Raw genomic sequence first — 13,385 nt, 5'->3', positions numbered from 1 at the left:
CCCATGTTCGTTGCCCCTAATCATACACTCCCCTGCTTGTCCCTCACAGATGTGCACCTGGATAATTTTCTCCAGGACTGCAGTATGACTAACAGGCATATAATTTCCTGGGTCCTCCTTCCTCCCTTTTTTGAAAATGGGGACCACATTGGCCCTTTTACAGTCCTCTGGCACCTTGCCAGACCACTACAAGTGCTCATAAACCTCTGCCAGGGGTCCCAGAATGACCTCCGCTAATTCTCTCAGCACTCTGGGGTGGAGAGCATCAGGACCTGCTGATTTGAACATGTCCAGTCCCACCAGAAGTTCCCTGACTAGGTCCTTTCTGACCCTGGGCTTGGCTGTGCCTCCCCTGGGACCATCAGAGATCCCAGTAGGGGGGATGACCTGGTCCCTGCTCAGAAAAATGGAGGCAAAGAAATTGTTAAATAAGTTAGATTTGTTATCTGTTGAGACCACCAGATTTCCTAGCGTGTCCTGCAGAGGCCCCACATTACCCAGAACCTTCTTTTTCCCCCCCAATGTATTTAAAAAAGGATTTCTTGTTATCCTTGATCTAGGTTGCTAGTCTCAGTTCCATCTCCACCTTGGCCTTCCTAACAGCTCCCTCTATAATCCCAAGCAACAGAGGTATAGTCCTCCCTGGTGATGGCCCCTCCCTTCCATTGGGTGTACACCTACTTTTTAGCTTTGAGATGTTCCTGGATGCTTTTGGTGAGCCATGGAGGGTTTTGAGCACTCTTTCCCCCTTTGATCCGTGTTGGGATTGCCACCCTTTGGGCTTGGAGGATTGTCTCCTTCAGGAATTACCACTCTTCTTGGACTCCCAAATTCCCACCCCTCCAGGACCTCAGTGCCTCCCTGACTAGTCTCCTTAGCTGAATGAAATCCACCCTCCTGAAGTCCAGGGGTTGAATGACTCAACCAACTATATTGATCTGAGAATTATTATCTCTTGTGTAAGTTAACTACAAATATCAGTGTCTCCACCTAGCTTGCTACATATGGAAACTGCATGCATGTAGAAATGCCCTATTCTTCTCTGGGAATATGATGCTTGTTCCTGCTCCCACCGCCTGTAAAAGTCTACAAACAACTTAATGTGATAGATTCTAATGGTTCCAAAGGAACTCATAAACTGTGTTTCAGAATAAAAACCTACCATTAATAAAAGATAAAAGCACAGCACAAAAAATCTGCATTTAATTATCATTAAAGTTATGGTTAAAACTGGTCAAATATCTTAAATTCCACAAATGCTAGGATTCCTGGGGTCATGTTATTCATTATTCACAGATACACATACAATATCCAGTTTATTCAATTAAAAAAAAATCTGCTAGTAGGAATTATGTCTGAAAATTTGCACCAGAAGCATATAATTATTTGTTGATTGTTTTTACTGCAGAAGTGATTAGTGTCCTACACAAGGAAAGAGCCCTGTTGTGTGCTATATATAGTTATAGTAGGATACAGATGCCAAACTAAGAAGCTCACAACCTAAACAGACAAGGCAGATCCAAAGAATGGAAGAAAGCAAGTTCCAATCTCATTTTGTTAATAAGCACCTGGGACAAAGAGTTAGAGAATTTTACAAAGAGATTCTGTATGACAACTAGAAACTAAACTGAAATTTCCTGAACCTAGATGCAGAGCCTCATAAGCACGTTTTCAAGTATGGATTTTCCCTGTTAGCCTTTATTTATTGTTTTATATTTATGCATACATCTTATTTATATTAAAAGTGTTTGGTCTGAGAAGCATAATACCAGGTGCACCTACAAGTTCAACTAATGCAACACAATAAACTCCAGAGCTCTTTGCGCCAGAGTACATTGCTTCCGGCTGCAGCATCTATATATGTACCTGGGACAACAGCAGTTTGCTCTGAGGCAGAACAGCTCTGGGCTGGCAGCAGACATAGGGGGTCCACCCTGGGCTCCAGGTGGTGGTGTTGGGTGGTAGAAGGGCTGACTGGGGCATGATAGTGCCACAACTGAAGAGCTGTATGGCTGACCCCTTGAGCCTGCTGTCAGTTGGGGCTGCTCCATCCCTGCTCAAAGTGCTGCTGTCCCAGTCACTGTCTACACATGTATTTCAGTGCAGGAAATGACTCCACTGTAAGTTAGTAATGTCCCCAAAAGAACTATCTTATGGTAGAGTTAATTTGTTATGACCTAATATTGGTGCACATGTAGATGGTGACCCTTTACTGTGGAACTTACTAGTCTACTCTGCAGTAAAGTGCATATGTAGTTGCACCCATTATGCAATATTGCTGTATCACCAAACACTACAAAGAGAATGAGCTAAAGCAGTTTGAAGAAATCTCCAGAATCTTGTGGTCTGAGGCATCATTCATCCAAGATATTGAAACTCTTCAGAAAAGGTAAATATGTTCAAAGGGGATCAGAGGGTATATTAGCATTGCCAGGGAAGTTATGAACTGCAGCATGGGTAGGCATAATCAAGCTTAATTTTACTACAGGTAACCCTAGCAGTAAAGACATAGCAACATGGGTTTGAGTGAATGAAATTTATATCCAGTGTCTGTCCTGTATAGGTTTATATAACCTGAAGCTTGTTCTGTCATGACCTTGCTACTACTGTTGATTTTACTTTCTAGACTGTAAGTGAGAAAAGAGGCTGCCTTACAAAAAAGGCCCCTAAAAGTTGTAAAAAGAAAAATGGGCAGGTGGGAGGAAAAAGGAGCAGAGGAAGTTCAGTCTGTGGTTTTTTCAGCCCTCCCTAGAGGGTGGGGTGGGTGTATTGGAATCCATCCAAGGTGGGGAGGCTCCAGTTCACCCACCCCACCCTTCAGCACCAGCTGGGGAGCCCCAAGAATGAGTTTCCTCTGCTGCCTTTCCCCCCGTCCCATTCTGAAAACTGTGAACACTGGCAGAGAGTGTGGCCATTGCTATGGGACCCTGGCTACAGCTAGATTCCCCTCCTCTCTGGAATCAACAGTGAACTTCCATTTGGCTTAGGGTGATGTTGTAATTCAGAACACTTTGCAGAAAATGCTCTGATGTGCAGCTGGGAGCAGCACTTCTGTCTATACCCATATATATAAGAAAGAATTTAAAAATGTAGTTGCTTGTGATTGTAGTGAACAGGACTCAGGGACTCAGGAAGTCCCTTCCAGTCTTATTTTCCTTTGTTACTTTTTCTTGTAGTCTACTCCTCCTTTGATGTGCCTGAGATTTACTTCTGGGGAGTAAGTAATTGTGGTTCTCAGTGAGAAAACTTGGAACTCTTTAAGATTATGATTCTTATCACTTCTACTAAGCTAAAGATGGATTCAGTGTAGGGCAAGAAAACAATAAAGTGGAGTGGCTAAATAGTGTTGGAATAAAAAAAGGCATGGGGTACTGGCAGGTGGAGAGGAGGAAAAGTGTGCACTTGATGTACCATGTAGGAAAAACTGGGAGCACCATAGAAGAGCACACCCAAAATATGGTTGGTATCTCTGAAATGTCTCCTCCAGGATGCAACTGTTGCCTCAAAAAATGTATCTAATTAATAGCAAGGCTTAGAACCATACCTGTGTTAGGATACAAAGGACTCAAGCTTGCATGGTAGGCCAGCTCAAAATTAAGGCTGAAACACCATTACTGTCTTTTCCCTGTTGTGCATAATATAGTAAGGGATTCAGAACAGTTGGTGATTAGGTAATATGTAACACATATGGTATGTGAAATGATCACCCACTGTTGTGAGACCCCCTGCATTACATAGCAGGTGGCTGAATTACAAAGCTTTTAGACTAATTTTCCTGGCTTTTTAAAATTAAAGCCAGAGCAGAATGCTATGTTAACAGTGGTATTTTGTGTGTACATACAGATCTTTTTACTTTTTTATGTGAAAGAAAAAGATAATTCTAACTGTGTTAAAAGAGTTTCCAACAAAACATGACCACAGCAAATATATTACCAATTAACAGAATCTTCCATTCATGGATGAACTTTCTGTGTGCGCTACTTCTACTGCAGGACAATGTAGAAGCAATATAATTGCAGATGCTTAGGCATGTTAAGTTTTCTTTTTGGATTATGTGAGTCTTAAAATTTGCTTTTGCACACATTGGATTTCTTCCCTGTAATTGCCATTGTTACAATGTAAAATAATTAAAATTTGGATATGAATTTGTCCCAGATAATCTTATGGGGCTATGAACCATCAAAAAGATAAGGGTTGTGACCCTGGGTTGTGCTGAGTATATAGAACCAATCTATAGTTAAATTGAATTACATAGCAGCCTTAAAATAGTTACAATTTCTGATTCTGGACTGTAAAATCAGTGTATAACTATAGCTATTCTTTAAAGTTGCTAAAAGACTTGCAGTCAGGTATCAGTGTTCTGCAGAACTTCAGTTATAAGCCCCTACACCAGGTAAAAATCACCTGGCATGAGGCTTTACCAACCCACGGTATCACCTAAAATGTCATTGCATGTAATGAAGATATGTAGAGTTATTGTTTTTAAGTAGCCTGCATAGAAACACAGTAGTGTTTTGAAAGCTTGACCCCACACAAAAAATGTCCTTGGCTGTATTTGGCTGAGTGTAAGAGGTTTCCTTTAACCTGTGAACAAAACCCAAAACTGAATGTTGTGTTGCTCTACTATATCCTGAGAAGGCAACACCTTGAATTTTAATTTTGTCACAACTAGCATTGCTAATCTGCTCAATATTATACAAGTATACAATTAGCTGCACATTATTAAATTATTAAAGCTGGCAAGTCGGTCAGCAACACAGAAGTCATTGACTTCAGGAAAGCCAACTTTGATAAGCTCAGGAGTCTTGTCAGTGAGGCCCTAACGGACCACGATCCCAGGGAGAGGGGAGTTCAAGAAGAGTGGTTGCTCCTCAAGACAGCAATCCTCAATGCATAAGCTAATTTGATTCTATCTTGGAGGAAAGGCAGCAAGAGGGCACAGCACCCGCCCTGACTCTCCAGGGACCTAGCAGACCTCCTGAGGCTAAAACGAAAGGCCTACAAAGGATGGAGGATGGGATTCACCTCCAAGGAGAATTATTCTGCACTGGTCCGGTCCTGCAGGGAGCAACCCAGGAAAGCCAAGGCTGCAACTGAACTCCAACTAGCTTCGAGCATCAAGAACAATAAAAAGTCCTTTTTCAGATATGTGGGGAGCCGGAGGAAAAGCAAGGGCAACATTGGACCTCTGCTGAACCAGATGGGGCAACTGACAACTGACTCCCAGGAAAAAGCCAACCTATTAAATGTGTACGTTGTGTCAGTCTTTTATCAGTCCCATGGAACACCCATACCCGCTACGGAACAGGGAGGTCTGGGTGAGGGAAATCCCCTCCCCTCCATTAATGGTGACCTCATGAAGGAACACCTTGAGAAGCTGGATACCTTCAAGTCAGCTGGCCCTGACATCCTAAATCCCAGGGTACTCAAGGAGCTGGCGAGCATCATAGCCCAGCCTCTGGCACTGATATTTGAGAACTCCTGGCACTCTGGTGTAGTGCCTGAAGACAGGAAGAAGGCCAATGTGGTGCCTATCTTCAAGAAAGGGAGGAAAGTGACTCCAGCTAACTATAGGCCCATCAGCCTGACTTCTATCCTTGGGAAGATCTTAGAAAAGTTTATTAAAGAGGCCATCCTTAATGGACTGGCTGAGGCCAACATACTAAGGGATAGCCAGTATGGGATTGTTGTGGGTAGGTCTTGCTTGACCAATCTCATTTCCTTCTACGACCAGGTGACCTATCACCTGGACAAGGGATAAGAGATTGATGTCATATATCTTGACTTCAAAAAAGCCTTCTATCTAGTATCCCATGATCACCTCTTAGCAAAACTGGCCAGTTGTGGCTTTGGATCCACCATGATCCACTGGCTGGAAAATTGGCTCCGTGGTCAGACCCAGAGGGTAGTAATAGATGGAAGTCACTCATCATGGTGCCCTGTGACCAGTGGGGTCCCCCAAGGCTCTGTCCTTGGACCCATATTGTTCAACATCTTCATTAATGATGTGGACATTGGAGTCAGAAGCTGACTGGCCAAGTTCGCCGATGACACCAAACTTTGGAGCAAAGCATCCAGACCAGAAGACAGGAGGGTGATCTGGGCTGACCTGGATAGGCTCAGCAAATGGGCAGATGAGAACCTGATGGTGTTTAACACCAAAAAATGCAAGGTTCTCCACCTTGGGAGGAAAACCTGCAGCATCCCTATAGGCTTGGCAGTGCTTCGCTGGCTAGCACTATGCATGAAACGGACTTGGGGGTCATGATTAACCACAAAATGAACATGAGCCTTCAATGTGATGCTGTGGCTAGTAAAGCGAGGAAAATGCTGATTTGCATCCATAGATGCTTTTCAAGCAAATCCTGGGACATCATTCTCCCCATGTACTCAGCCTTGGTGAGGCCGTAACTGGAGTACTACGCCCAGTTTTGGGCTCCACAATTCAAAAAGGATGTGGAGACGCTTGAGAGAGTCCAGAGGAGAGCCACATGCATGATCAAAGGTCAGGAAAGCAGACCTTATGATGACAGGCTGAGAGCCATGCGGCTCTTTAGTCTGGAAAAGTGCAAGCTTGGGGTGATCTGATGGCCACCTATAAGTTTAGCAGGGGTGACCACCAGCATCTGGGGGAACGTTTGTTCTTCAGAGTGCCTCAAGGGATGATGAGGTCGAATGGTCATAAGCTTCTACAAGACCATTTCAGGCTGGACATAAGGAAGAATTTCTTTACTGTCTGAGCCCCCAAGGTCTGGAACAGCCTGCCATCGGAGGTGGTTCAAGCACCTACATTGAACACCTTCAAGAGCAAACTGGATGCTTATCTTGCTAGGATCCTATGACCCCAGCTGACTTCCTGCCCTTTGGGTGGGGGGCTGGACTCGATGATCTTCGGAGGTCCCTTCCAGTCCTAATGTCTATGAAATCTATGAAATTAAAACATGTTGAGTAAGACTGTGTGAAATGGCACTGCTTCATTTCAACTTCCATTTCGAGGTCTGGACAGAACAGTGTTTTGTATCAAATATAATTTTGAGTTGAAAAGAGCCAGCACCACTGCTCTTGGAAGTTGGTTCCAGATCTTAGCCACCCTGACAGTGAAGTAGCACTTCTTGATGTCTAGTTTGAATCTGCCCTCTGCCAGCTTGTGACCGTTATTTCTTGTCACTCTTGGTAGTGCTCAGGGAACAGGGACTCTCCCAATGCCTGTTGGTCCCTCCTGACTACTTTGTAAATGGCTACTAGATCCCCCCTCAGCCTTCTCTTGTGGAGGCTGAACAGGTTCAGGTCCCGCAGCCTCTCCTCGTAGGTCCTCCCCTGCTGACCCCTGATCATGTGAGTGGCCCTCCTCTGGACCCTCTCCATGTTGTCCATATCCCTCCTGAAGTGCAGCAGAACTGGATGTCATACTCCAACTGCGGCCTGACCAGTGTTGCATAGAGGGGGAGGATCACCTCCTTGGACCTGCTTGAGATACATCTGTGGATGCATGACAAGGTGCAGTTGGCAATCCTGAACATGTCCCCACACTGTCAACCCATGTTCATTTTGGCATCAATAATGACTCCAAGATCATTTTCTGCCTCTGCACTGATGAGAAGGGAGTTCTCCAGCCTCTAGGTATGCTGCCAGTTCTTCCTCCCCAGGTGCAGTACTTTGCACTTGTCAGTGTTGGAAACCATCCTGTTCTCATCCACCCACCCCTGTAACCTGTCCAGGTTTGATTGCAGCCTATTCCTCCTTTCTAGCATGCCCACTTCTCCCCACATCTTAGTGTCATCTCTGAATTTGAACAGGGTGCTTTTTACCCTCTTGTCCAAGTTGCTGATGAAAATGTTGAACAGTGTGGGCCCGAGGACCGAACTCTGTGGAACCCCACTGCCCACATCCCTCCAGGCTGAATAAGACCCATCCTCCAGCACTCTCTGGGTGTGGCTCTCCAGTCAATTAGTGACCGATCTGACTGTGTAGGTATCAACACCCCTCTCTCCTAGTTTTTTAATGAGAATGGGGTAAGAGACAAAACAGATTAATTGCAAACAATTTTATTAACATGGATACTACATTAATGGCAAATTCAGAGAAAGATCCCAAAGCTTATGCTGCAGGACATTGAGGATTTCCATATTTGTTAATTTTTTTATAGCGTATCTATCACAATTAAGTTAAACTTCAAAGAAATTTAAATAATTTGGCTTTGGGTCATTAAGTTAACAATGTCACTGGTTCTCCCTATCTCATTTGCCTTAATTAGAATGCACTTTTATAAATGATGGTGATGCTGTCTAATGAGCTAGCTCTTAAATACCAATTTTGAGGTGTTAATATTTTGCCCTAGGTAAAGTCTGCTTATATTATAACCTGAATCCAGATAGAATCTGAAATGGAATCACCATTGGCTTGTAATTTTTATTTTCATCAAGACTGTCTACAGCAAAATACCTTTCCTTTTCAGAAGATCTAGATAGATCAAGGTGAAAATCACTTTATGATGTTATGGATATGTGATTATTTCTCCTTAGGACTAAACAAAGCTTCATCTTAGGGAAGAATTAGGCAAGAGGGTTCTTCCAAAATAAGGCATCCACTGGGGGATTGTTTTAGAAATATATCAGAAATGACCTGGTTTCACCTGATTTATCATGAATAGAGTATGCAACTGAGGCAGCTGGACAGATTGAGAATAGAGATAATCTTGGCTGGGCCCAGGCGATCAAGTAAAAAGTCCGCCCTGGTAATACGGTAAGCATCAGGGGTGGTAATAGCTTTCAGCTTCCTGTAGTCCACACAGAACTGGATGGACCCATCCTGCTTCTGGACAAGTACCACCAGGCTGGTCAGGGACTCATTGAAGGCCAGATTACCTCTAACTCTCTCATCTCTGTGACCTTCCATTTTATTTCTTGCATCACCTTTGCAATAACTGGGTAAGGTCAGGATTGGATAGGGCGATGGCTGCCTGTGTCTATAGAGTATACTGCCAGATTCATTTTACCTGGTTTGTTGGAGAACACTGTCTCAAAGTCCTTGAGTGCTGCGAGTAGCTTGTCCTTGTCCTGGGAGGGCAGATGGTCTGGCAGGCAGAGTTCCTCTATATCTGCCTCTCCATCCCAGTCACCATACATGACCAGTTCCTCTGGATCCTCAGGTGATCCTTTGACTGAGGAAATCCAAAATACCACATCACTTCTATTAAAGTATGGCTTAAGCATGTTCACATGTACTATCTTAGGCTTTTTGCCACTCCTGGTCACTACATAAGTCACATTGTCCAGCCTGTCCAGGATGACATGGGGACCTTCCCAAGCTGCTTGCAGCTTGTCTGTCTTTAGTGGCAGGAAGACCATAACCTTATCACCTTGTTTAAAGGTACATAACTGAACCTTTTCATCATACCATACACTATACTTCTCCTGGGCCTGGGCCAGGGAGTCTCATGCCACCTTCATCATGTCAGTTAGCTTCTGATGAAAGCTGAGCACGTATTCTACCATGCATGTCTTAATGGAAGTGATTTTCCCTTCCCACTCTTCTCTCACCAAATTGTGAGGACCCCTAACTTGCCTTCCAAACATCAATTCAAATGGCGAGAACCCAGTGGACTCCTGGGGTACCTCCCAGTAGGCAAAGAGCAAATGTGGAAGTTTTTCATCTCAGTCATTGGGTTAGAATCCACATAAGTCTTTAGCATACCTTTCAAGGTCCCACTGAACCTTTCTACAAATGCATTTGTCTGAGGGTGGTAGGCTGTAGTCTTGAGGTGTTTCACCCCACAGCACTCCCACAGGCACTTCATGACCTCCACTAGAAGTTCCAACCCCTGTCAGTCAGGATATCAGAGAGAAAACCCAGCTGAAAGATCTTGGTGAAGGCTTCAGCAACTACAGGTTCTCTGGTGGAAGTCAAGGCAATAACCTCCAGGTACCGAGTTGTGAAATCCACTAGAATCAGGATATATTTCTTCCCTCTATGAGGCTTATGCCTCAGTGGGCCGAGAGTGTCTATACCCAGTCATTGAATGGTAGATTAATGGTAGGGGGGCATGTAGGGGAGCCTTTCTCTTGTTCCCACTTTTGCCCATCCACTGGAACATCTGACAAGACCTGCAGTAGTCTGTCGCGTTCTGGGCAATTCTGGGCCAAAAAAAGTTTGCCTGCAGCCATTGCCATGTCCATTCCCTGCCCATGTGATCAATACAAGGTAAATCATAAGCCATGGAAAGCAATTCTTGTCTGAACTTATGAGGTACTATGAGCTGGCAACAGGGCTCCCAGGTCTTGACATCGTTCTTCAGTACCCACAACCAATAGAAGAGTCCCTTATCCCAGACCACCTGTTTCCTCTTATCTGGGGTGAACTCTCAAAACATTGCTCCTGAGCCATCTGCCAGAGTTCCTCCAAGCTGGGGTTCTCTAGAACCTCCTGCTTGAACTCCTCTTGCCTGACTAAGCAATCAGAGGGAAGTTCTGGTGCTCCTGTAAGGAGTGCACCTTCACCCTTGGGGATGCCCTCTAGCTTCTCCCCAAGAGTTGTATCTGAGTTACTGCAAGCTATATATCTAGCTAGATCTCAGGTAGCTTACACACAAGTATCATTCAGAGGCAGGTGGAGATTTCCTCTAGAGTCAGGCAGTTCATTTATCATGAGTTTCAAGAGAGAGAGCAAGTTTCAGATGGTGCAGCTCTTCTTTCTCTGAGTTTTCATCATAGCTATTGCCCCTCCTCCTGGGCAGTTCTTAACCTATATAGCTCTTATGACCTCATTCACCTGGTCCAATGGAGGCCAGCCAACCAATTTGAAATGCATCAGTGGTTGCTGGGCAGACTGGCAGGGTCTCAACCCCCTTCCAATCAGGTTGGCATTACTTAATAATAGGGAGCATAGGCCCCTCATCCAGGTATGTGATGCCAGTCACATAGGCAGAGGGAACAGGTTTTCCCCCTCCTTCAGGAATGTATCCAACTCAGGTTACTTAAAGGGATGGGATGTCTGTCATCTCCAGGGCCCATGTTAACCAAATTGTCACAGAGCAGAGTTTTTGGGGAGAGACAGAGGTGGCATTCTGCCATACTGCCTGCCTTCCAGAGGCAAGTGAGGATCAAAATGCATTTAGAAGAATCCTAATGATTCCTAGGTACACCTGTGCTCATTAAATCAGGACACTTTTGACCATGTCCCTTAGTTTTCTACTGTGGCTGATATAACTTTAATAGACATGAAGTTTCTTTCCATAAAATTCTGTTGCTGCCACTGTAGTCTCCCATTGGAAATACACAGACTTGGGCAAGAGAGAAACTTTTTTCCCTCCTGAATCATGCATATGAATGAATGAATGAATTAATTAATTAATTAATTAATTAATGTTAAAATCACAGATATGAATGATGGATGAAATAAAGAGGAACTGCCATGGACTTCCATTTAATTTTGTTTGATTTCATGTTTTGTGTGGCTAGGGCAGTGAGGTAAGGCTAAAATAACAATTAATATGGCTACTCTCTGTGTTGGAACTGTTCTCCACTGTTAAAATGTCTTGTGGGAAACATAAGAATGAATACTACCATGCTAATACCACGACAAAGACACTGGTGTTGGTTCCTTAATGAGATAGGATGGAGCCAATATGCTTCAATAGGATACTGATTAAGTGACCATTCCATGTTTTTTCTTTATAATGTGAATACATTAGTTTTAGACTAATTTTCAACCTGGAGGGATGTGGGCAATGGGGTTCCGTAGGGTTCAGTCCTCAGACCTGCACTGTTCAACATCTTCATCAGCAACTTGGACAAGGGGGTAAAAAGCACCCTGTTCAAATTCACAGAAGACACTAAGATGTGGGGAGAAGTGGGCATGCTAGAAGGGAGGAATAGGCTGCAATTGGATCTAGACAGGTTACAGGGGTGGGAGGATGAGAACAGGATGGGTTTCAACACTGACAAGTGCAAAGTACTGCAGATGGGGAGGAAGAGCCAGCAGCATACCTGCAGGTTGGGGAACTCCCCTCTCATCAGTGCAGAGGCAGAAAATGATCCTGGAGTCATTATTGATGCCAAAATGAACATGGGTTGACAGTGTGGGGACGTGGTCAGGATTGCCAACCGCACCTTGTCATGCATCCACAGATGCATCTCAAGCAGGTCCAGGGAGGTGATACTCCCCCTCTATGAGGCACTGGTAAGGCCGCAGCTGGAATACTGCGTCTAGTTCTGGGCGCCACACTTCAAGAGGGATATGGACAACATGGAGAGGGTCCAGAGGAGGGCCACTTGCATGATCAGGGGTCAGCAGGGCAGGCCCTATGAGGAGAGGCTGCGGGATCTGAACCTGTTCAGCCTCCACAAGAGAAGGCTGAGCGGGGATTAGTGGCCATTTACAAACTAGTCAGAGTGGACCAGCAGGCATTGGGGGAGTCCCTGTTCCCTGAGAGCTACCAGGAGTGACAAGAAATAACGGTCATAAGCTGGCAGAGGGTAGATTCAGACTAGACACCAGGAGGTGTACTTCACTGTCAGGGTGGCTAGGATCTGGAACCAACTTCCAAGTGAAGTGGTGGTGGCTCGTACCCTGGGGGTCTTTAAGAGGAGGCTGGATGAACTCCTTGCTGTGGTCGTTTAACCTCAATACTCTTTCATGCCATGGCAGGGGGCCAGACTTGATGATCTGCTCAGGTCCCTTCCAACCCTACAAACTATGAAACTATGAAATAAGTGATTGGGGCAAAGAAACAGTAACTACAGAATTTAGCATGTAGGAGGGTCAAGCTTCACTGATGCACTCCAAATGATGCAGGACTGTTATGCCTCGGCAAGCCACAAGTAGACTGTACAGATAAGCTTGAGGGCAGATTGAGGATGGAGCAACCAGTGATTGAGAGGTGATCACAAAATAAATTAAATAAATAAATGGAGTACCAGAAACCATATATCCTAAACTATATCTTTTTTTTGTCTCACAGAGGCTGGTAATATCCTTCCACTGCTGGCTAATGACCCAGAAAAATAACACCTATTTCCATCTCAAAAGTGTTTCTAAGCATTTACACAATACAGCATGAGAGAGGAGAGATATCAAGGAGCTGTAAAGCAGGGGAAAGGAAAAGAGAAAGGCCAAATCTCTTTAATAATGAAAGGTTTTGTGCGGGTTACACAGCAAAGGTACAGGGGGACATGAATACGCAAGTGAGGTAATCACGCAAGATATGCTGTGATTATAGGATGAAAGGAAAAGTTTAGAAATACTTACCTGCCCTGGTGATGGTGTGTTACCAAGTATAAATTGTCTAAGTGAGCTCAGGGAGGAATAAAAAATGATATCTCATTAATATCCAAGTACAGAGCAATACCTACACAAAGGATACAAAGGCCCAACTCTCTAGCTAGTTT

The sequence above is a fragment of the Crocodylus siamensis genome, chromosome 8 (assembly GCF_052110815.1).
Source record: "Crocodylus siamensis isolate JL-2025a chromosome 8, ASM5211081v1, whole genome shotgun sequence".
NCBI classification, from domain to species: Eukaryota; Metazoa; Chordata; order Crocodylia; family Crocodylidae; genus Crocodylus; species Crocodylus siamensis.
The sequence above is the reverse complement of the archived record's forward strand: the minus strand, read 5'-3'. Positions refer to the sequence as shown.